This window comes from Pristiophorus japonicus, unplaced genomic scaffold (genome assembly GCF_044704955.1).
Source record: "Pristiophorus japonicus isolate sPriJap1 unplaced genomic scaffold, sPriJap1.hap1 HAP1_SCAFFOLD_58, whole genome shotgun sequence".
NCBI lineage: Eukaryota > Metazoa > Chordata > Chondrichthyes > Pristiophoridae > Pristiophorus > Pristiophorus japonicus.
Genome location: NW_027254488.1, coordinates 3571394 through 3595968, shown reverse-complemented (window position 1 = coordinate 3595968; position 24575 = coordinate 3571394). Strand labels below are relative to the sequence as shown.

The 24575-nt window shown below is 45.8% G+C and overlaps 1 protein-coding gene and 1 pseudogene across 1 annotated transcript in view; one reads left to right on the top strand and one right to left on the bottom strand.

The window, feature by feature from the left end:
* Positions 1-24575, bottom strand: part of LOC139254830 (probable G-protein coupled receptor 139) — a 122649-nt gene that overhangs the window by 31841 nt on the left and 66233 nt on the right. The gene's annotated exons all lie outside the window — the stretch shown is intronic.
* Positions 4627-12724, top strand: LOC139254820 (probable G-protein coupled receptor 139; annotated as a pseudogene).

Here is a 24575-nt window from a genome sequence, read left to right as displayed (position 1 = left end):
GTTGGCTCTGCTGCACAGGAGGGCAGGACAAAGAGTGGGAGAGCAAAAGTGATAGGGGATTCTATTTAAAGGGGAATAGTTAGGTATTTCTGCGGGTGAAAACGAGACTCCAGGATGGTATGTTGCCTCCCTGGTGCAAAGGTCAAGTATGTCTCGGAGCGGCTGAAGCGCATTCTGGAGGGGCAGGGTGAACAGCCAGCTGTAGTGGTGCATATAGATACCCACGATATAGATAAAAACGTGATGAGGTCCTACAAGCTCAGTTTAGGGATCTAGGAGTTAAATTAAAAAGTCGGACATCAAAGGAAGTAATCTCACGATTGCTACCAGTGCCACGTGCTAGTCAGAGTAGGAATTGCAGGATAGCTCAGATGAATACGTGGCTTGAGGAGTGGTGCAGAAGAGAGGGATTCAAATTCCTGGGACATTGGAGCTTGTTCTGGGGGAGGTAGGACCAGTACAAACCAGACAGGATCGGAACCAATGTCCTAGGGGCAGTTTTTGCTAGTGCTGTTGGGAAGAGTTTAAACTAATATGGCAGGGGGATGGGAAGCTATGGAGGGAGACAGAGGGAAGTAAAATGGGGCAGAAGCAAAAATAGAAAGAAGAAACGTAAAAGTGGAGGACAGAGAAACCCAAGACAAAAATCAAAAATGGCTACATTACAGTAAAAGTCTAAAGAGACAAAGTGTATTAAAACGACAACCTGAAAGCTCTGTGCATCAATGCGAGGATTATTCGTAATAAGGTGGGCGAATTAACTGCGCAGGCAGCTATTAATGAATATGATATAATTGAGATTATGGAGACATGACTCCAGGTGGATCAAGGTTGGGAACTCAACATCCAGAGGTATTCAACATTCAGGAAGGATAGGCAGAAAGGAAAAGGAGGTGGGGTAGCGTTGCTGGTTAAAGAGAAAATTAATGCAGTCGTAAGGAAGGACATTAGCTTGGATGATGTGGAATCTGTATGGGTAGAGCTGCGGAATACCAAAGGGCAGAAAACGCGAGTGGGAGTTGTGTACAGACAAGCAAACAGCAGTAGTGAGGTTGGGGAAAGCATCAAACAAGAAATTAGGGATGCGTGCAATCATGGGCGACTTTAATCTGCATATAGATTGGGCAAACCAAACTGGTAGAAATACGGTGGAGGAGCATTTCGTGGAGTGTATTAGAGATGGTTTTCTAGATTAATATGTCGAGGAACCAACTCGAGGGCTGGCCATCCTCAACTGGGTGATGTGTTATGAGAAAGGACTAATTAGCAATATTGTTGTGCGAGGCCCCTTGGGGAAGAGTGATCATAATATGGTAGAATTGTTTATTAAGATGGAGAGTGGCACAGTTAATTCAGAGACTCAGGTCCTGAACTTAAGGAAAGGTAACTTCGATGGTATGAGACATGAATTGGCTAGAATAGACTGGCAAATGAAACTTAAAGAGTTGACAGTGGATAGACAATGGCAAACATTTAAAGATCACATGGATGAACTTCAACAATTGTACATCCCTGTCTGGAGTAAAAATAAAATGGAGAAGGTGGTTCAAACGTGACTAACAAGGGAAATTAGGAATAGTGTTAAATCCACGGAAGAGGCATTTAAGTTGGCCAGAAAAAGCAGCAAACCTGAGGACTGGGAGAAATTTAGAATTCCGCAGAGGAGGATAAGGATTTAATTAGGAAGGGGAAAATAAGAGTATGGGAACATAAAAACTGACTGCAAAAGCTTCTATAGATATGTGAAGCGAAAAAGATTAGTGAAGTCAAGACGGAGTTAGATATGGCCCTTGCGGCTAAATGGATCAAGGGGTATTGAGAAAAAGCAGGAACGGGGTACTGAAGCCATGATCAGCCATGATCTTACTGAATGGTGGTGCAGGCTCGAAGGGCTGGATGGCCTAATCCTGCACCTATTTTCAATGTTTCTGTGATTCTATGTTTCTATGTCCCTTGCAATCGGAATCATGTGAATTTATAATGGAGAACAAGGAAATGGCAGATCAATTGAACAAATACTTTGGTTCCGTCTTCACGAAGGAAGACACATATAACCTTCCGGAAATACTAGACGACCGAGTGTCTGGCGAGAAGGAGGAACTGAAGGAAATCCTTATTAGTCAGGAAATTGTGTTAGCGAAATAGATGCGATTGAAGGCCAATAAATCCCCAGGGCCTGATAGTCTGCACCCAGAGTACTTAAGGAAGTAGCCCGAGAAATAGTGGATGCATTGATGATCATTTTCCAACATTCTATAGACTCTGGATCAGTTCCTATGGATTAGAGGGTAGCTTATATAACCCCACTTTTTAAGAAAGGAGGGAGAGAGAAAAAAGTGAATTATAGACTGGTTAGCCTGACATCGGTAGTGGGGAAAATGCTGGAATCAATTATTTAAGATGTAATCGCAACGCATCGGGAAGGCAGTGACAGGATCCATCCAAGTCAGCATGGATTTATGAACTGGAAATCATGCTTGACAAATCTTCGAGAATTTTTTGAGGATGTAACCAGTAGACAAGGGAGAACCAGTGAATTTGGATGTGGACTTTCAAAAAGCTTTTGACAAGGTCCCACACAAGAGATTAACGTGCAAAATTAAAGCAAATGGTATTGGGGTAATGTATTGATGTCGATAGACAACTGGTTGGCAGACAGGAAGCAAAGAGCAGGAATAAACAGGTTATTTTCAAAATGGCAGGCAGTGACTCGTGGGGTATCGCAAGGGTTAGTGCTGGGACCCCAGCTCTTTAAAATGTACATTAAGAATTTAGACGAAGGAATTGAACGTAATATCTCCAAGTTTGCAGATGACACTAAGCTGGGTGGCAGTGTGAGCTGTGAGGAGGAAACTAAGAGGCTTCAGGGTGAACTGGACAGGTTCGGTGAGTCGGCAAATGCATGGCAGATGCAGTATAATGTGGATAAATGTGAGGTTACCCACTTTGGTGGCAAAAACAGGAAGGCAGAATATTACCTGGATTGTGAGAGATTAGGAAAAGGGGAGGTGCAATGAGACCTGGGTGTCATTGTACATCAGTCATTGAAAGTTGGCCTGCAGGTATAGCAGGCAGTGAAGAAGTTAAATGGCATGTTGGCCTTCAGAGCGAGAGGATTTGAGTATTGGAGCAGGGAGGTCTTACTGCAGTTGTACAGGGCCTTTGTGAGGATACACATTTGATCTTCTAATACACCTTTGATCTCTTAACCTGCGGAAGGGCTGTTGAGAGAGTGCAGCGAAGATCCACCAGACTGATTCCCGAGATGGCAGGACTGACATATGAAGAAAGACTGGATCAACTTGGCTTATATTCACAGGAATTTAGAAGAATGAGAGGGGATCTCAAAGAAACATATAAAATTCTGATGGGATTGGACAGGTTAGATGCAGGAAGAATGTTCCCAATGTTGGGGAAGTCCAGAACCTGGAGTCACAGTCCAAGGATAAGGGGTAAGCCAGTTAGGACTGAGATGAGGAGAGACTTCTTCACTTAGAGAATTGTGAACCTATGGAATTCTCCACCACAGAAAGTTGTTGAGGCCAGTTCGTTAGATGTGTTCAAAAGGGAGTTAGATGTGGCCCTTACGGCTAAAGGGATCAAGTGGCGTGGAGAGAAAGCAGTAATGGGGAAGTGAAGTTGCATGATCAGCCATGATCATATTGGATGGTGGTGAAGGCCCGAAGGCCTTCACCTGTACTTATTTTCTATGTTTCTATTATGCTTGAACTGTTTAAAACTGTAGTTAGGCCAAAGCGAGAGTACTGAGCATTGTTCTGTTCACCAAATCACAGGAAATGTTAATTGGACTGCAAAGGGTACAACGGAGATTCACAAGGATTTTGCCAGGACTGGACAATTTTAGCCATGAGACAAGATTGGATAGCCTGCGGTTGTTTACTGTGGAACAGAGAATGTGGAGGGGAGATTTGATTGCGGTGCATGAAATGATGTGGGGCCCAGATAGAGTGGGTTAGGATGGAGCTAATTCCCTCAGCAGAGATGGAAATTACCAAGCGGGAGAGAATTAAATAAAGATTTGAAGGATTAGAGGGGATTAGTGAAGAACACTTCTGAACCCAAACACTAGTGTGGGTTTGGAGGTCACTGCCTGAATGGAAGTAAATGCAGAAAACCGCATCGTATTTACAAAGGGTTTGGTTATGCACTTGAAGTGCTGTAACCGACAGGGCTACGGACCAAGAGCTGGAAAGTGGGATTAGGCTGCAGAGCTCCTTTTCAGCCCACATAGACACGGTGGCCCAATGGCTGCTCTCTGTGCTGTAACTTTCTATGATTCTACCATTTCCAGTATTTCCTTATAAGTTTTTTTAAGAAAAGGCAATTATGTTATTCTTTTAGGAATGTGAGACTTTTGTCTCTGGGTCTTCTGGGCTTTATCTGATTGGGAATTGTGCTCATGTTATTAAAAGTCTTGCTGTGAAAGTTGTTGATATCATCTGTTTGTTCAGTAACTGTAACTAAACCCAGTCAGCAGGGGAAATGTTATAACTGGATGGATTCTCTCACCTATAAATAAGGGGAATCTTCGCATTGTCTCAATTGGTGAATTGCTCCCAGCATTAATACCAACCATCGATTCATCGATTCTAATCGCAAGGGAAAATGTCTCTTGGTTTTCTCATCAAGCTCCAGATTCTATGGGCAATTGTTGATGTCCAAAAGATGTATTATCCTCTGCTTGCTGCAGTGGGTGTCCCTGGTATGTTCCTCCTTTCAGCCGGTATTTCAATAACCCGAGATTAACAGTAAATGGCTTCTTAGTCCATGTGTCCAGCTTTTTATTCAATTACTTTCCTTGCAATATAGCAACGAATAAACTTTAAAATACATCGATGTCTGAAAACACTTTGGGGCATCCTGTGGTCATGAAAGGTGCTGCACTCCGGCAATTCATTCATTCATTCATTGATAGAAACATAGAAACATAGAAAATAGGTGCAGGAGTAGGCCATTCGGCCCTTCGAGCCTGCACCACCATTCAATGAGATCATGGCTGATCATTTTCCCTCAGTACCCCTTTCCTGCTTTCTCTCCATACCCCTTGATCCCTTTAGCCGGAAGGGCCATATCTAACTCCCTCTTGAATATATCCAATGAACTGGCCTCAACAACTCTCTGCGATACAGAATTCCACAGGTTAACAACTCTCTGAGTGAACAAGTTTCTCCTCATCTCAGTGCTAAATGTCCTACCTCTTATCCTAAGATTGTGTCCCATGGTTCTGGACTTCCCCAACATCGGGACGATTCTTCCCGCATCTAACGTGCCCAGTCCCATCAGAATCTTGCATGTTTCTATGAGATCCCCTCTCATCCTTCTAAACTCCAGCGAATAAAGGCCCAGTTGATCCTGTCTATCCTCATATGTCAGTCCAGCCATCCCGGGAATCAGTTGTAGAATCTTCGCTGCATTCCCTCAATTGCAAGAACGTCCTTCCTTAGGTTAGAAGATAAAATTGAACACAATATTTCAGTTGAGGCTTCACCAAGACCCTGTGCAACTGCAGTAAGACCTTCCTGCTGCTGTACTCAAATCCCCTAGCTATGAGGGCCAACATACCATTTGTCTTCTTCACCGCCTGCTGTACCTGGAGGCCAACTTTCAATGACTGATGAACCATGACACACAGGTCTCGTTACACTTCCCCGTTTCCTCATCTGCTGCCATTCAGATAATATTCTGCTTTCACGTTTTTACCCCCAAAGTGGATAACCTCACATTTATCCACATTATTCTGCATCTGCCATGCATTTGCCCACTCACCTAACCTGTCCAAGTCACCCTGCAGCCTGTTAACATCCCCCTCACAGCTCACACTGCCACCCAGTTTAGTGTCATCTGCAAACTTGGAGATATTACACTCAATTCCTTCATCTAAATCGTTGATGTATATTGTAATGAGCTGGGGTCCCAGCACTGAGCCCTGCGGCACTCCACTAGTCACTGCCTGCCATTTTGAAAAGGACCCGTTTATCCCTGCTCTCTGCTTCCTGTCTGCCAACCAGTTCTCTATCCACATCAGTACATTACCCCCAATACCATGATCTTTGATTTTGCACACCAATCGTTTGGGTGAGACCTTGTGAAAAGCCTTTTGAAAGTCCAAATACACCACATCCACTGGTTCTCCCTTGTCCACTCTGCTAGTTACTTCCTCAAAAAATTCCAGAAGATTCGTCAAGCCTGATTTCCCTTTCATTAATCCATGCTGACTTGGACCCATCCTGTCACTGCTTTCCAGATGCGTTGCTATTTCGTCCTTAATGATTGATTCCAACATTTTCCCCACGACTGATGTCAGGCTAACCGGTCTATAATTACCCGTTTTCTCTCTCCCTCCTTTTTCAAAAAGTGGTGTTACATTAGCTCCCCTCCAGTCCATAGGAACTGATCCAGAGTCGATAGACTGTTGGAAAATGACCACCAATGCATCCACTATTTCTAGGACCACTTCCTTCAGTACTCTTTCTTCCTTCCTTTCTCCTGCCTCTCTGTTGTTTTGTGAATCGCTCCTGTGTGTGTTTGATTCTGGTCCATGCTGCACTGATGTGAACTCCCATTCATTGCTAGCAGTTCAATGGATGCTGTGTCTTTCATTTGTCATTATTAGTTCCATTTCAGCAGTCGTATTTAGATCTGACTCTTCTGTCAGGCGATGGGACCAGCCATACTACTTATTCTCTCACTTTAAAGGGGATACTTTGCTGTAAATTCTGAGTCCGAGTTTCGGCTGAGAAACTGTTCCATGATCTCACACAAATTAGGCAATTTCTGCATTAGACAGTTGATTATTTAATTGTACAAATGAGTCAGAACAGTTAGCTGACAGAATCATTGATAATACAATCTGATTCAGCTGCCGCACTTTAAATCATTTCCCGTTTTAAGTTATGTCACTGTTTCTGAATAGTTAAATTACAGTTCTAATTTTGATCCCGGTTTATTATTATGCAGCACATTTAATGGTTTGATTACTGAGACTGAATCTGCATTATCAATTGAATCCCGTGCCGATCTGATACAGTTCATCATATCGCTGATCGAGTGTATCGTCATTGCAGCGTAGTGTTTTGTTAGTGACACTATTCGTTGTTGGATTGTGATTTATTCATTATATGAATTAAAAGCCGAGTGCACTCACACCACTTGAGGAAAAGAGCAAGAGTCACAGTGTTTGAATAGAATGGAAATATTTGCCTGCACAGATCCGATGCACCGATTGGCCTCCTCCTGTGCTCTACTATTCTACGATTTTACGATTCTCGCTTCTGAAACCCAGTTTTGGAGTAATGGCCTGGGATTTGCTCTCAGCATTTGCCATCATTACAACTGTGAATCTGAGAGCAATGTCCGGAGTAAGCACATGCGCAGTTACAGGTGGAAATCCAGGAGTTGCTGCCAGTCATTCCTTGTTCCTCCCTTGGACTCGCTGTTAAACTCCCCACAGCCGGCAATCAATTCAACTTGCTGACATAAATTAAACTTTATGCTGTTATATCTCTCTTAAAAGCCCCGGAAATAGTCAAGCCTTGTTGAAAGAGACGTAATTGTGTTTTTGATGGTGTATTACGTTCTAATTACTGCTGAACCATCGTTCTGGCACTAAAAATCTAATTTTATACCGATGTTATGTCAAAATCTTCCACAATGATAAAAATTCCATGGTTATTTATAACTGAAAAAACATGTTTCCTTATATTATTTCAGTTTCTACATTATTCCTGTCCCAATCTATATTTCGCTCTCTGTAAAATAATTAAAACGTGAAGGATAATCAGTGTATTTTACTTCCCAATTTGCAATCTGTGAATTGTTCAATGTGTTTGGCTGCTGAGCCAGCTTCATGACATCACTGTTGTTGGAGTCTGGAGATCCCCTATACTTGCCCTCAAATGTAAGTTACTATCAGCAGGGTGATATTGATGCCACAGGAATCACTGGATCTTTGTGGGCAGCATTGTTCGAGGTCAGCGGTGAGCACCATCACGTTTCCACTGACCGCAAATTCTGGGCGATTATAGTTTGAATCATATTATTCCACTATTTACAGTAAGAGCAGCATTGTTCCAACTGTAACCTGTAAGGTAATTGAGAAATTGTGCGGTAAAATGAATGATATTAAGGGGACATTTTCCGCCGTTGTATTCTTGGTGCAGCACATGACACGTGAACATGAATTTCCAATTGCCGAGTGTAGAATCAGAGAATGGTTACAGCACAGAAGGACATGCTGCCAGTCTAGCCTGTGCCAGATCTCTGCAAGGGCACTTCAGCTATTCCCACTCCCCACCCTTTCCCCTGAGTCCGAGATGTTGTTTCCTTCAGAAGAGCATAGGATGTCAGTTACTCGGCTCCTGGAATGTTAATCCATCGGGAATCCAAGGGCAAAGCATCAAAATTGGAATCACATCTAATATCCAAAACAAACTTTAATTCAGAATTTAACATTTTGTATTAGGAGCACAAATGTGGAACAATATTTCTACATGAGATAATGTAAAGTAGTTGTAATTTTAAATGTATATGCGACAGGCTCGCGAGGGAGATGGTGGAAGCAGTGAGAGTTGACTCATTCAGAGGCAAGTTCGATAAATATGCTTCAAAAATTACCTTTCCAGGATAGAGTGTATGTGTCTTTCCCCTCGCCCCACACCAAACCTACGTCCTTCTGTGACCGCCCTGGAAAACTCTCTCTCCCGACTCTCTTACAACTGCACTTACGAGATCCCAACTGTCCAGCCTTCGGCCCTCCATTCACCACGATATTTCTGCAGCTACCGATCTGCTCAACCACACCCTCACCACCACATTTGTTGGCCCAGTCCCGATTAAAACAATCAGTCTCTCTCTCACACTGGCTGTTCCCCCTGGTGCAGTACCCAACTTCACTCCCTGAAGTCCAAGAGACACAGACTTAAACGGATATGGCGGACAACTGGTTTAGCCATTCACCGCCAATAATAATGTATTATTGTGTCCTGCTCCTGTCTGACAAAATTGCTCCCTACTCCAGAATCATTCTGGAATGCAAAGATCAACCCGGCTTCCATTGTCGAGTGCTAACCATCTTCTTAAACCCTCTCCCCAGTCGCCTTCATCCTCACCTCCCACAACAATATTAGGAGCTCATGCACTTCTTTGTCTCTAAGATTGAGACCATCCAATCAGCTGCCTCTGCCACTTTGCTTCCTTCCCCGAGGCCACCGTGACAAACTTCCTCTAAGGATCGCCCTGCCCTAGCCCGGGACTTGCATATGTTTCCACTTTCTCTCCAATCTCCCCTCATGACTTATCTGTGCTGAAATTGTTCATGTATCACTTCCTGCTCCCTCGACCCTATTACCACCAAACTGCTCACCACCCAACATTCCTTCCTGCCTCCCATGTTAATGGACACAGTTAATGGTTCTCTCTCCTCGCGCTCTATCCCTCTCTCCTTCAAACCTGCTGTGATCAACCCTCGCCTCAAAAAAGCAAACCGCTTGACCACTCTGTCCTTGGAAACTGCCGCCCCGTGTCCATCCGCCCTTTCCTCGCCAATGTCCTTGAATGCGTTGTCGCCTCACAAATCCGTGTGCATCTTTCCCACTTCCATGTTCGATTCTGTCCACTCAGGTTTCTGCCCATGCCACATTACCGAAACAGCTCATCATGGTCAGAAATGTCATCCTACATGACTGTGACAAAGATAAGCTATCCCTCCTCATCCTTCTTGACATATCTGCATTCTTTCACACTGCTGACCACTCCATTCTCCTTCAACGACACTCCAAAGTCATCCAGCTGGGTGGGACTGCACTCAGCTTGTTCATTCTTATCTTTCTAATCTTAGCCAGAGAATCTCCTGCAAAGACTTCTCTTCCCACTCCCGCATTGTTACATCTGGTGTCCTCCATGGATTTATCCTTGGCCCCCTCCTATTTCTCATCTGCATGCTACCCCTTGGCGATATCATCCGAAAACACAGCGTCAGTTTCCCCATGTACGCTGATGACACTCAGCTCGAAGTCACCACCACTTCCCTTGACCCCTCCAAAGACTCTAAATTTTCAGACTGTGGTCCGACATCCAGTTCTGGATGAGCAGACAATTTCTCCCATAAAATATTGGGAAGCTGTTGCCTTTGGTCCCTGCCACAATCTGCGTTCTCCAGCCACTTGCACCATCACTCTCCCCACCTTCTGTCTGAGGCTCAATCACAATGTTTGCAACCTTGCTGGTATATGTGACCCTGAGATGAGCTTCTGAACATATACCGTTCCATAACTAATACTGCTTTTTTCCACCTCCATAACATCGCCCGTCTCCACTCCTGCCTCAGCTCAACTGCTGCTGAAACCCTCACTCATTCCTTTGTTACCTGTAGAATTGACTGTTCCAATGCACCCCTGCCCAGCCACATTCTACCCTACGTAAATTTTGGCTGATCCAAAACTCGGCTGCCCTGTCAGAACTCGCACCAAGTTCACCCATCCCCTGTACTTGCTGACCTACATTGTCTCCCCATTAAGTAACGCCTCTATTTCAAAATATTGTTGTTAAACCCCTCCCTTTCTCTGTAAACTTCCCCAGCCCGACAACCCCCCCAAGATATCTGCACTCTTCTAATTCTGCACTCTTGAGCATCCCTGATTTTAATCGCTCAAACATTGGTGGCCGTGCCTTCTGTTACCTGGGCCCTAAGCTCTGGAATTCACTGCCGAACCCTCTCTGTCTCTCTCCCTCGATTTCCACCTTTAAGACGCTCCTTCAAACCGACCTTTTTGACTAAGATTTGGTCGTCTGCCGCATTTTATCCTTATGTGTCTGGGCATTAATTTTTATATTATAATACACCTGCGGAGCACCTTGGAAAACTTCACTGTGTTAAAGACGAGACATAAATACCTTGTTGCTGCAGTTGTAATTGGAGACATGTCATGTGGTAAAAGTAGCTGCTGAGAGGGGACACATGCCGTTGGATCTGTACTTCCCAATGCTCGCCACCAGGGGGCTTCTCTTCCACTCATGCCTGGCTCGATTGTACACTGTTGGCAGCGATTGATTGCTCTGATTAGACAACGACGCAATCATCATTACATCGTGCGACAACCCGGAAGCTACAAGGTAAATTTGATGAACTGTAGTATTTTTATTCATCCAGTAACTCCTATGATACTATTGCGTAGATTACAAACATTTGATAGCCAGGTTTGGGTTGTGACATTGTACAGGTGCGTTCAATGCCTTGAACCAATGACCATTGTCGATCTATGAGCACAGAGAGTGGGTGTTGTCAGCTTAAAATCCCATCTTAAGGGCACCATCGATTGTCCCATTCCTCTTACTGCCAGGCCTCTTCTATTCCATCCCCACCTCGGGACAGTAAGTTCAGCTGTATCACTCCAACAACTAACTCGTACACTCTGCAATTCAATCCTGCAAATACCCTCCCATTTCATTCTCCCGCTGGCTCACGTATAGGTGAAGCTCACACTTCTCCATTCATTATTTTAGTGTTTGTTCTAAAATCAGTTTCTGGTTTGAACCGTGTTTCATTTGGTCCCATTGTGTCTCATATTTTGCGATAATTTACCGATTCCTCTGATTACAAATCTCCACGTATCTCCATCACCGATAATATGAAATGGTTCCATCACTTGATGAAGTGCCAAGCAGCAAAATTCTTGGTGCATCTCATGTTATTGTGAAGAACGATATTATCCTTGTTATAGATCCGACTCTGTCATGTCTTTGAAAACACAGCAAACTACTGTATGTATCCGCTGTTTGTGAATAATGTTCCTATTTTCCTCTTGCTCACAGTTAATGTGGTGACGATTGTGATCCTGTCTCGGGGAAAGTGTGGTCTCTCCAAATGTGTCACTCACTACCTGGTGGCCATGGCAGCGGTGGATCTACTGGTCGTGATCATCGATCTGATACTGAGGCAGATTCCTATTGTTTATCGGGATCAATTTCTTTTTCTGTTGCACGTTAGAATGTGTGATATCCACGCTATCCTGCTTTATGTAGACACAGATTGTTCTGTCTGGTTCACGGTCACTTTCACCTTCGATCGGTTTGTGGCCATTTGTTGCCAGAAGCTGAAATCGAAATATTGCACGGAGCAAACAGCGACTGTGGTTCTAGGAACAGAGACAGTGCTGAGCTGTCTGAGGAACATTTTTTGGTATTTTCTGTATACAAGTGAATATTGGCTGTCCAACAGTCCATGGTTTTGCAGTGTGCCAATTGGTGTATCTCGTTCGCTGGTCTGGACTATCATTGAATTAATGCATTACATTTTAACACCTTTTATTCTATTTATTTTGATTCGACTGTTCAATGCTTTAACAGTCAGACACATTTTAGTGTCCAGCAGAGCCCGCAGTAGACTCCGGGGTCGGAGCAGTGGCGAGAGCCCTAGTGACCCAGAGATGGAGACTGGAGGAAATCGATGATTGTACTGTTTGTTATATCGGGGAATTTCATACTGTTATGGGTGGTGTTCATGGTCTGTTCTATATTGAGACGATTGGATGACTTGGGATACACTGTTTCTCTGCCCATGTTTGTATCGGAAATCAGCTTCATGCTCCAGCTCCTGAGTTGCTGCACGAACACTTTTATTTACGCAGTGACCCAGAAGAAATTCAGAGAGGATTTGAGGAATGTAGTCACATATCCTTTCACAATGATGCTCAAGTTAATTCGATGAGAAGGTTTCATATTTTTTCATATCATATATTGTTATGTCATATTCTGTTAATTTCACTGTCGGCTTTATGTAATTTATATTTTATGAAACATATCTCAAGCTGTTTGAATCTTAACAGTAAGTTGATATCATAGTAGGGTCCTTGCAGACATGTGTTCCCCCAGGGCAGCACGTTAACCAAGAGCGGATTGATGCCTCAGACAGTCAGGGGCTGTGCTCGGTATCCAGGGGTATATTGGCAATGGGAGCCTTGTGCCATTATTTTACACATTAGACCATTAGTTCACCATTTCCCCTCAGTCAGGGGGAATACAGTTTCTCAGTGTTGAAAACTTTCTCGGATCTCTGCTGATCTTTGAAGAAAGACTTTTTTGAAAATCAGGTCATACACCAGAAAAAAATCAAGGTGGAAGAAGACTGTGCAGGTGATTAATCTCTGCATCCTCACTGGGATAGATACAGAAACAGAATCAATGTTTGTACTTCAACTTTTAATCAAAAGTTTTTGTTAGATCTTTATTTTAGTGACAGTTTCCAAACTGATGTTGAACTGCTTACACTGGACTCTATCGCTCTCAGTGTTCTGTATGTTTTACCTATTGTGCAATAAAGCAGATTGTACATCGAAAAAAAAAACACTTTGCACAGTGATACATTCGTCCAGCGTTGGATAGTCCCTAAGGCTTCTCGGCCCGATCAGAAGGTAATGTCATTGCTGCAATCCTGCTCCCGGTACAGCACTCTCCCGTCTCCCGGTACAGCTCACTCACTGATCCTGGTACAGCTCACTCACTGATCCTGGTACAGCTCACTCACTGATCCCAGTACAGCTCACTCACTGATCCCAGTACAGCTCACTCACTGATCCCAGTACAGCTCACTCACTGATCCCAGTACAGCACACTCACTGATCCCGGTACAGCTCACTCACTGATCCCGGTACAGCTCACTCACTGATCCCGGTACAGCACACTCACTGATCCCGGTACAGCTCACTCACTGATCCCGGTACAGCTCACTCACTGATCCTGGTACAGCTCACTCACTGATCCCGATACAGCTTACTCACTGATCCTGGTACAGCTCACTCACTGATCCTGGTACAGCTCACTCACTGATCCTGGTACAGCTCACTCACTGATCCCGGTACAGCTCACTCACTGATCACGGTACAGCTCACTCACTGATCCCGATGCAGCTCACTTACTGATCCTGGTACAGCTCACTCACTGATCCTGGTACAACTCACTCACTGATCCTGGTGCAGCTAACTCACTGATCCTGGTACAGCTCACTCACTGATCCCGGTACAGCTCACTCACTGATCCTGGTACAGCTCACTCACTGATCCTGGTACAGCTCACTCACTGATCCTGGTACAGCTCACTCACTGATCCCGGTACAGCTCACTCACTGATCCCGGTACAGCTCACTCACTGATCCTGGCACAGCACACTCACTGATCCCGGTACAGCTCACTCACTGATCCTGGTACAGCTCACTCACTGATCCTGGTACAGCTCACTCACTGATCCTGGTACAGCACACTCACTGATCCTGGGACAGCTCAATCACTGATACTCGTACAGCTCACTCACTGATCCTGGTACAGCTCACTCACTGATCCTGGTACAGCACACTCACTGATCCCGGTACAGCTCACTCACTGATCCTGGTACAGCACACTCACTGATCCCGATACAGCTCACTTACAGCACACTCACTGATCCCGGTACAGCTCACTCACTGATCCTGGTACAGCACACTCACTGATCCCGATACAGCTCACTCACTGATCCCGGTACAGCTCACTCACTGATCCCGGTACAACTCACTCACTGATCCCGATACAGCTCACTCACTGATCCCGATACAGCTCACTCACTGATCCCGGTACAGCTCACTCACTGATCCCGGTACAGCACACTCACTGATCCCGGTACAGCTCACTCACTGATCCCGGTACAGCTCACTCACTGATCCCGGTACAACTCACTCACTGATCCTGGTACAGCTCACTCACTGATCCCGATACAGCTCACTCACTGATCCCGGTACAGCTCACTCACTGATCCCGGTACAACTCACTCACTGATCCTGGTACAGCTCACTCAATGATCCCGATACAGCTCACTCACTGTTCCCGGTACAGCTCACTCACTGATCCCGGTACAACTCACTCACTGATCCTGGTACAGCTCACTCACTGATCCCGGTACAGCTCACTCACTTATCCCGGTACAGCTCACTCACTGATCCCGATACAGCTCACTCACTGATCCCGGTACAACTCACTCACTGATCCCGGTACAGCTCACTCACTGATCCCGATACAGCTCACTCACTGATCCCGATACAGCTCACTCACTGATCCCGATACAGCTCACTCACTGATCCCGGTACAACTCACTCACTGATCCCGGTACAGCTCACTCACTGATCCCGATACAGCTCACTCACTGATCCCGATACAGCTCACTCACTGATCCTGGTACAGCTCACTCACTGATCCCGATACAGCTCACTCACTGATACTGGTACAACTCACTCACTGATCCTGGCACATCACTCTCCCCTGTCCCAGTACATCACACTCCCGTGTCCCGATACAGCACAATCCCATGTGTGAATGTTTAAAAATGTATAGAGACATTGAAGTTGAGAACGTGGGAATTGTATAGGGACAGTATAAGCTAACAAAGAATTCATGGAGGAATAGCCATGACATCTCAGACTCGAGACTGCGATATGTTACAACACTAACATGCATTGAAACAAAACCCACAGCTTGCAGAAAAACCTCAAGGTCTTATTAAATCATGTTATTAACCTGAAACATTAACAGAAGGTCTTTGTTTAAAATCAGACCATACTTCGGTCGGCTAATGAGTGGACAAAAGGAAAGAGGGATCAAAAGAGATAGGCTGAACTAGGATGTCACACTAGCCCTATCTTATTATCTTTTGCCGAAAATGTATAACCATCGTCCCTTTACAATATAACGTCACTTTGTCCGAAGGAAGTGGGTGCGTTCGAACAGACTTGCATTCCTTCTGTCTGATAAAGTCCCCGATCGGGATTTGCTTTTTAAATAAAAGCTTGCTTTGTTTAAAGCACAAACGGTATTCGTTTCAGTAATTGTGCTGAACCAGATTGAGGTAAAATAATCCAGAAATCAGCACATGTACCATGAAACCTCACTCACTAGTTTGTTATATCGGGGAATTTCATTTTGTTATGGGTGGTGTTCATGGTCTGTTCTATATTGAGACGATTGGATACTCTGTTTCTCTGCCGTCTACCATGAAACCTCACTCACTCGTCCTGGTACATCACACTCCCGTGTACCATGAAAGCACACTCACTGGTCCTGGTACAGCGCACTCCCGTGTACCATGAAAGCATACTCACTGGTCCTGGTACATCACACTCCCGTGTACCATGAAAGCACACTCACTGGTCCTGGTACAGCGCACTCCCGTGTACCATGAAAGCACACTCACTGGTCCTGTTACATCACACTCCCGTGTACCATGAAACCTCACTCACTGGTCCTGGTACAGTGCACTCCTGTGCACCATGAAAGCACACTCATTGGTCCTGGTACAGGACACTCCCATGTACCATGAAAGCACACTCAATGGTCCAGTTACATCACACTCCCGTGTACCATGAAAGCACACTCACTCATCCTGGTACATCACACTCCCGTGTACCATGAAAGCACACTCACTGGTTCAGTTACATCACACTCCTGTGTACCATGAAAGCACACTCACTGGTCCAGTTACATCACACTCCCGTGTACCATGAAAGCACACTCACTGGTCCAGTTACATCACACTCCCGTGTACCATGAAAGCACACACACTGGTCTTGGTACATCACACTCCCATGTACCGTGAAAGCTCACTCACTGGTTCAGTTACATCACACTCCTGTGTACCATGAAAGCACACTCACTGGTCCAGTTACATCACACTCCCGTGTACCATGAAAGCACACACACTGGTCTTGGTACATCACACTCCCGTGTACCATGAAAGAACACTCACTGGTCCTGGTACATCACACTCCCATGTACCGTGAAAGCTCACTCACTGGGCCTGCTACATCACACTCCAGTGAACCATGAAAGCACACTCACTGATCCTGGTACAGCACAATCCTGGCTCCAGTTACAGGACATTCCCGAGTCCCGGTCCAGCAGAATCCCAGATCCACGTACAGTACGGATAATAAGAAAACCGCTGGGAATCCACATCTGGAAGAAAGCGGGGACCAGACCCTTATGGGAGTGTTTGCTTGAACTGAACCGGAGTAGACATGCTCAGCAGTTTCTAATTGTTCATATTTTACTCTGTTTGATAAGGGTTATACTTTATATAAACCCATCGTGGCATATCGACCAAACTAATGATAAACCACGATTATGGTCATTTTAAGTTCTCATCAATTTAACCCAACCTGGGAGACAAGCATTCTACCATTGATGTTGTTATTGGTGCAAAAACTGAACCATTGCTGCTGTTGTCAATAGTCCAGTAACACATGATACTCGGCCGGTTATTTAAAACCACATGCCTTTCAAAGCTTGTGTTAAATTGGTGAATAACCGGAGTGTTCAATGAGCGAATATCCAGCCTTTAAATGGGGCAATACCCGGATTGTTAAATGGGTCCGTGCCATTAAACAGCAGTGAGTTGTGGAAAGTAAATCAAACAGATTAGAGGATCACCTCATAATTCCCCAAACATTGATCACGGGTTTACAACCGTAATCATCCACTTTCATTCATCCTGTTCTTCCAGGAAACATCCAAGTGCTGGCGACTAATGTAGTGATTATTGTATTGGATTCGTCATTCAAAGACCATGACCAATTAGGCACAGCGCATTAATCCGTCGGGATGAAGAATCCTCTATTCAAGTTTCTGTACAGTTGCTGGTTTTGTCAGTAATCGGCCCCTCCATTGGTTCTCGCTGCGTCCGCAACAGAGAGAAAGAAAGTGAGAGAGAGAGAGAGAGAGAGAGACCGGGGGAAAATCTGTTCCATTTCTGTCCCTTCGCTATCGACCAACAATCCAAAGGCGGATGATTCCTCTTATCCCCACGTGTGGTTCCTGTGTTTGGGCAGAGGATGAAATTTAAAGCAGCCATTGCCAGGATATTGCTGCCAGAGTTGGTGCAGTCCATGGATATTGCTGCCAGAGTTGGTGCAGTCCATGGATATTACTGCCAGAGTTGGTACAGTCCATGGATATTACTGCCAGAGTTGGTGCAGTCCGTGGATATTACTGCCAGAGTTGGTGCAGTCCGTGGGTATTACTGCCAGAGTTTGTGCAGTCCGTGGATATTGCTGCCAGAGTTGGTGCAGTCCATGGATATTACTGCCAGAATTTGTGCAGTCCGTGGATATTACTGCCAGAGTTGGTACAGTCCATGGATATTACTGCCAGAGTTGGTACAGTCCATGGATATTACTGTCAGAGTTGGTACAGTCCATGGATATTACTGCCAGTGTTGGTGCAGCCCTTGGATATTACTGTCAGAGTTGGTACAGTCCGTGGATATTACTGTCAGAGTTAGTACAGTCCATGGATATTACTGTCAGAGTTGGTACAGTCCATGGATATTGCTGCCAGAGTTGGTACAGTTCATGGATATTGCTGCCAGAGTTGGTACAGTCCATGGATATTGCTGCCAAAGTTGGTGCAGTCCATGGATATTACTGTCAGAGTTGGTGCCGTCCATGGATCTTACTGTCAGAGTTGGTACTGTCCATGGATATTGCTGCCAGAGTTGGTGCAGTCCATGGATATTGCTGCCAAAGTTGGTACAGTCCATGGATATTACCGCCAGAGTTGGTACAGTCCATGGATATTACTGCCAGAGTTGGTGCAGTCCAGGGCTCCAGAAGATGAGGCAGAGGATGTGAAAGAAGTGAAACTGAAAGTGCAGATATTAGTTTAATCGTGGGACAAGACCCATTACTGCGGCATGAACCTCTCACCTGAAGATTATTCCCACCAGAGTTTGCCCTGTGCGGCTTTAACGGTGCAAGTGGGCAGTGCGTGGGACATATATGGCAGCACAGCCTCGGGAAATGCCGGGCGGTGAGATTCGACCCTGACTTAGAGAAATTCATCCTTATACTTCTGATGGTTTGGACTGAAGTTTCAGGTCCAATTATTACGCTGCAGAATGCATCCACTTATCTCTGTTACCTTTTGGCATTAGATACCTCCAACCCACCGTCTTACAGCAGCAGATGGGAGTTTTAAGGCAAAGCTTTAGTCGTACGTGTTCATCGGAGGCATGTGGCCGAGAATGTGAGTGTTGACTGGGTGAAAGGACCGGAAAGATAACTGTCATGTATTCAACCAGCATTGTAACCCATGTAGAAACTGACAAGTTGTACACTGATAACAATGACCACTAGGTGATGAACTTATGGGAGACACTCATAACCTGGACATTCAGGTAAAAAAGGGGAAGCTCCACCCACCTCCTTCACTTGAGTGCTGTGGAATAAAGGACAGGTCACAGACTGATCTTCTCTCGATACTATACTGTATAGTAAGGATGTATCAATGGCGACGAGAAACTTGGATTTAAACCACGTGAGCATGGCCACGAGCAGAACGAGAGTGTTATGGAATGGTTGGGACAGAGAATCAACATTGTCAAAGCAGCACGCAGTTCTTCAGGCAGACAAGGGCAATTGGGCATGCCCCAACATGTAGTCGAGCCCAGAGGGAGAGTTTGACAGAGACAATGGCTCACCGAATGGCGATTCACGCCCTTGCAAGGGACAATGCGGCTAGTAATGGAGCCATCAACACCTGTTAATGGCGCACTTAAGGACAGTCACAGAGGCAGTCAGAGACGATCGACTGGCAAGGGGCCTTTTGTTTCCAACAACAGCTCATGTTGGAGGTGTGGAGGCACACACTCAGCCGGAGTTTGCAGAGATGAGCAAAATACCTGCAGAAATGAATGCTGGGGGAAATTGCTGGAAGCTGAAGTTCAGAAAGTTCATGTGGAGCACATATACAGTTCATACAGCAGGACGCCACCGATAATGATAAAAGTGCTCCTCCATTTGCATCCCAGTATCAATGGAGCTAGACACAGGGGCCAGCCAGTCCCTGATGAGTATCAAACAGTTCGAAAAATTGTGGGCATCCAAGGCCAGGAGGCCAAAATTATCGCCGATTGACGCATAGCTACGGACTTACACAAAGGAGATCATTCAGGTGCTAGGCAGTGCCACGGTAGTCATGACCCACAAAGGTTCGGAGAACAGGTTGCCACTCTGGATTGTCCTGGGGGACAGTCCCGCACTACTGGGGAGGAGTTGGCTTGTTGTCACGAACTGGAAATGGGACGATGTCTCTGCAATTTCCTTTGTGGATCGCGTTTCATGCTCACAGATCCTGGACAAATTTGACTCACTGTTTCAACCCAGCATTGGCACTTCCATGGGGGCCACGGTAGTGATTCACATAAACCCGGACGCCAGGCCAGTACACCACAAGTCCCGAGCGGTGCCATACGTGATGCAGGAAAAGATAGAAGGTGAATAGGGCCGCCTGCTGAGGGAAGACATCATCTCGCCCATCGAATTCATTGACTGGGTGAGCCCGATTGTGCCGGTGCTCAAGGCGGATGGGTCGGACACGCTATGTGGTGATTACAAGGCCATCATCAATCGGGTATCACTCCAAAACCAGTACCCACTACCGAGAGAGGAGGACCTCTTTGCGACGCTATCCGGTGGCAAACCTTTTTCAAAATTGGACCTGATCTCAGCTTACATGACCCAGGAGCTGGCGAGTGAGTCGAAGAAGCTGACCACCATCACGACACACAAGGGGTTGTTTGAGTACAACAGATGTCCGTTCGGGATTCGCTCCACCGCCGCGATCTTCCAACGAAATATGGAAAGCCTCCTCAAGTCGATTCCAGGGACGGTGGTTTTTCAGGACGACATTCTCATCACGGGTTACGATACTGAAGAACACCTCCACAACCTGGAGGAGGTGCTACGCAGACTGGACCGGGTAGGGCTGCGACAAGGAAAGGCGAAGTGCATCTTCCTAGCTCCAGAGGCTGAATTCCTGGTGATGAGGCTAGGAGTAGACGGGATCAGCCTTACTGCGTCCAAGACGGAAGCGATCCAGAGAGCACCCAGACCCCGTAACACGACGGAGCTGCGTTTGTTCCTGGGGCTCCCGAAATATTTGGTAACTTTCTTCCCAAATTGAGCACGCTGCTAGAGCCGCTACACGTGCTCCTAAGCAAAGGTTGCGAATTGGTCTGGGGGGACAGCCAGGAAAGGGCTTTTAATAGAGCACACAATTTGTTATGTTCCAACAATCTGTTAACACTATATGACCCATGTAAGAAACTTGTGTTAACGTGTGATGCGTCGTCCTATGGTGTCGGGTGTGTGTTGCAGCATGTCAATGCCAAGGTTCAGTTACAGCCGGTAGCTTATGCCGCCAGAAGTCTGTCCCAGGCAGAAAGGGGCTACGGGATGGCAGAAAAGGAGGCGCTTGCATGTGTATATGTGGTAAAGAAAATGCACCAGTACCTGTTTGGCAGGAAATTTGAGCTGGAGACAGATCACAAACCCCGAACGTCCCTTTTGGCCGACAACAAGGCCATAAATGTAAACGCATCGGCCCGCATACAGAGGTGGACACTCACGTTAGCCGCCTGTGACTATACAATTCGGCACAGACCGGGCACTGAAAACTGCGCCGATGCACTCAGCAGGCTCCCACTAGCCACCACTGAGGGGGCTACCGAGCATGGTGCTGAGATGGTCATGGCTGTTGAAGCTTTCGGATGCGAAGGCTCACCTGTGACAGCCCGTCAGATTAAATCCGCTATTACCTTTATTCAAGAAATGTGTCCTGAATGGGGACTGGGCAGCCACGTACAGGGCATGCCCTGAGGAATTTAAACTATTTCACAGGTGCAGGAATGAACCCTCGATTCAGGCCGATTGCCTACCGTGGGGAAACCGCGTAGTCATGCTCTAGATGGGCAGAGAGGTGTTCATCAGGGAACTCCACAATAAGCACCCGGGCATTGTCAATATGAAGGCAATTGCAAGGTTCACATGTTTGGTGGCCAGGGATAGACGCAGATCTGGAACTTTGTGTTCGCAGGTGCAACACGTGTGCCCAGCTGGGCAATGCGCCCAGGGAAGCCTCCCTTAGCCCCTGCTGCTGGCCCGTCAAGCCTTGGTCACGCATCCATGTGGACTACGCAGGTCCTTTCATGGGAAAAATGTTTTTGGTTGCAGTAGACGCCTACTCCAAATGGATCAAGTGTTACATTTTAAATTCAAGCACATCATCTGCCACACTAGAAAGTCTATGGGCAATGTTCGCCGCCCATGGTCTACTGGATGTCTTGGTCAGCAACAATGGCTCGTGCTTCACAAGCACTGAATTCCAGAATTTCATGGCAGGCAATGGAATTAACCATGTCAGAATGGCACCATTCAAGCCGGCCTCAAACGGCCAGGCAGAACGAGCAGTGCAGATAATCAAACAGGGGATACTCGGAATCCAAGAGGGTTCCCGATAAAGCCGCTTATCACGCTTCCTGTTGACCTACAGATCCCGAACACACTCGCTCACAGGGGTTCCAGCCACAGAGCTGCTAATAAAAATGTACGCTCAAAACCAGGTTATCCCTTATACACCCGACCATGAAAGAAATTGTCGAGAGCAGGCGCCAGTCACAATGCGACTACCATGACAGGAATGCGAGGGTGCGATGTATTGATGTAATTGACCCTGTCTTTGTCCTCAACTACCCTGCAGGGCCCAAATGGATCGCAGGCACTGTGATTGTAAAATGGGGAGAATAGGATTCTGGTAGTTAATCTTACTAATGGACAAATCTGCCGCAAACACGTGGATCAAACAAAAATGAGGTTCAGCAACCCCGTAGAAGAAGCAGAGGAAGAACACGATATAGAGTTCACTCCACCACAGGTGACCGAACACCAGAACCAAAGGGAGGAGAGCCCAGTCACTGTGGGCAGTCGGGACAGGGCACAGGCACTGCAAACAGCAGACACACAGGCCAGCGCCCAACAACCGGAGCCCCAACTCAGGCGCTCTACAAGAGAGTGTAAACCACCAGAGAGACAAAACCTGTGATCTCAATAAGACTTTCGGCGGGGGAGGTGATGTCATGTATTCAACCAGCATTGTAACCCATGTATAAACTGACAAGTTGTACACTGTGAGAACAATGACCACTAGGTGGTGAACTTGTGGGAGGCACTCCTAACCTGGACCTTCAGGTATAAAAGGGGAAGCTCCACCCACCTTCATCACTTGAGTGCTATGGAATAAAGGACAGGTCACAGACTGACCTTCTCTCAAGCATGGGCCTCGTTTGCATTTTTAATGTAGAGTAAGGACATAGCAATAACTTTACTCTGAAGGATCAAACACACCGTTCTGGTTTTGGTGAAGAAGATAATCATTGATCTGAAGTGTGGGGTTGAAGACGTGGAAAATGCTGCCTGGTGTCATAGTCGAACAGGTCATTTGATTTAGCTTATAGCTTCTAAACCTTCCTGCTGTGTTGTTGGTTGCAAAACGGGAGCATGTGGATTAGTGAACTGTGTGTGCGAATGTCACCATGTGTACACCGACTTGCCGTCTGGTGTGATATTGGCTATTTGGGCAGAAATGTGGCGTTGTAAGCGCCGCGTCCCCTGTGTTAATCCTTCTAAAGGGCCCCGCAACTTCCGTGTGCAGGAAAACCCGGAGCTTGTGATCTGTCAAGGTATGCCTTGGTTATTATAGATCAGAATTTAAAAACAAAATGACGTGCAAATATTTAATATTTGTTTAATAAAATATTGGCACGGCTTAAAATGTTTCATATAATTTTTCAAAATATTAACTTTTATTGTATTTGTGTTCAGAAAGTGTTTTTTAATTAAATTTGAAATCAGAACATTTATGCTCAGTAACATTTGTAGTTTAATTATTTGGGGGATTCGATTCGGAAACGGCTGTAATGGAATTCTCCATTTTGATAGGAGGACCATTCCCACGTGATCTCAGGGCCGCTCCCAAACTGTCTGCATCCCCGGGATCCGTGGGTCTTTACACAGGCGACAGCTGCAGGCCCCAGACCAGAACTCTGTGCGGCCTGGGAACCTGGAGGTCTGCTTGGGAATATATTGTGTGTCTGAGGTGTACTCCAGAGGTTCGCCTTCGACCGCAATTTCAGGACATTGCTTCACTGAAATGAAGATATCTCTGTGGGGTGGAGAATTGACATTGTAATTCATGCAATAATGAACATGCACCGCTGATAATACAAAGACTCTTCTCATTGGATGACCAGAACTCCCTTCTCCATATAACCATAAACTCCCTTTAACTGCAGCTAGCAGCGATCTTCTAATTCTGGAACAGGCAACATTCCCCAAACTTTGATCATACACATGGCAAAGCTTCAGCAGCAATCAGCGATCTTCCTCCCTGATAGTGACAACCCAGAGTTGTTGTCATTTAACGGTGTGTTTTACCACTCAAACCTTAACAGGAAAATGTACTGGGGAAATATTCTGTTCTTCTCGAGATGAATATCGGCCATGTGGAGCAAAGGACGGTGGGTAAGATAACTAACCCTCCATGTGTCTGTTGTGATGGCTACAACCCCACAATGCATTCTTCAGTACACACATTTAGGACGTGCATCATTGGCATTTGTACATCACTCACAGATTGCAAAGATTTCAGATCACCTTCCTGTAAATAATAATCTCAGCACAAAGGACTGGAGATCAGCTTGTGCGCTGG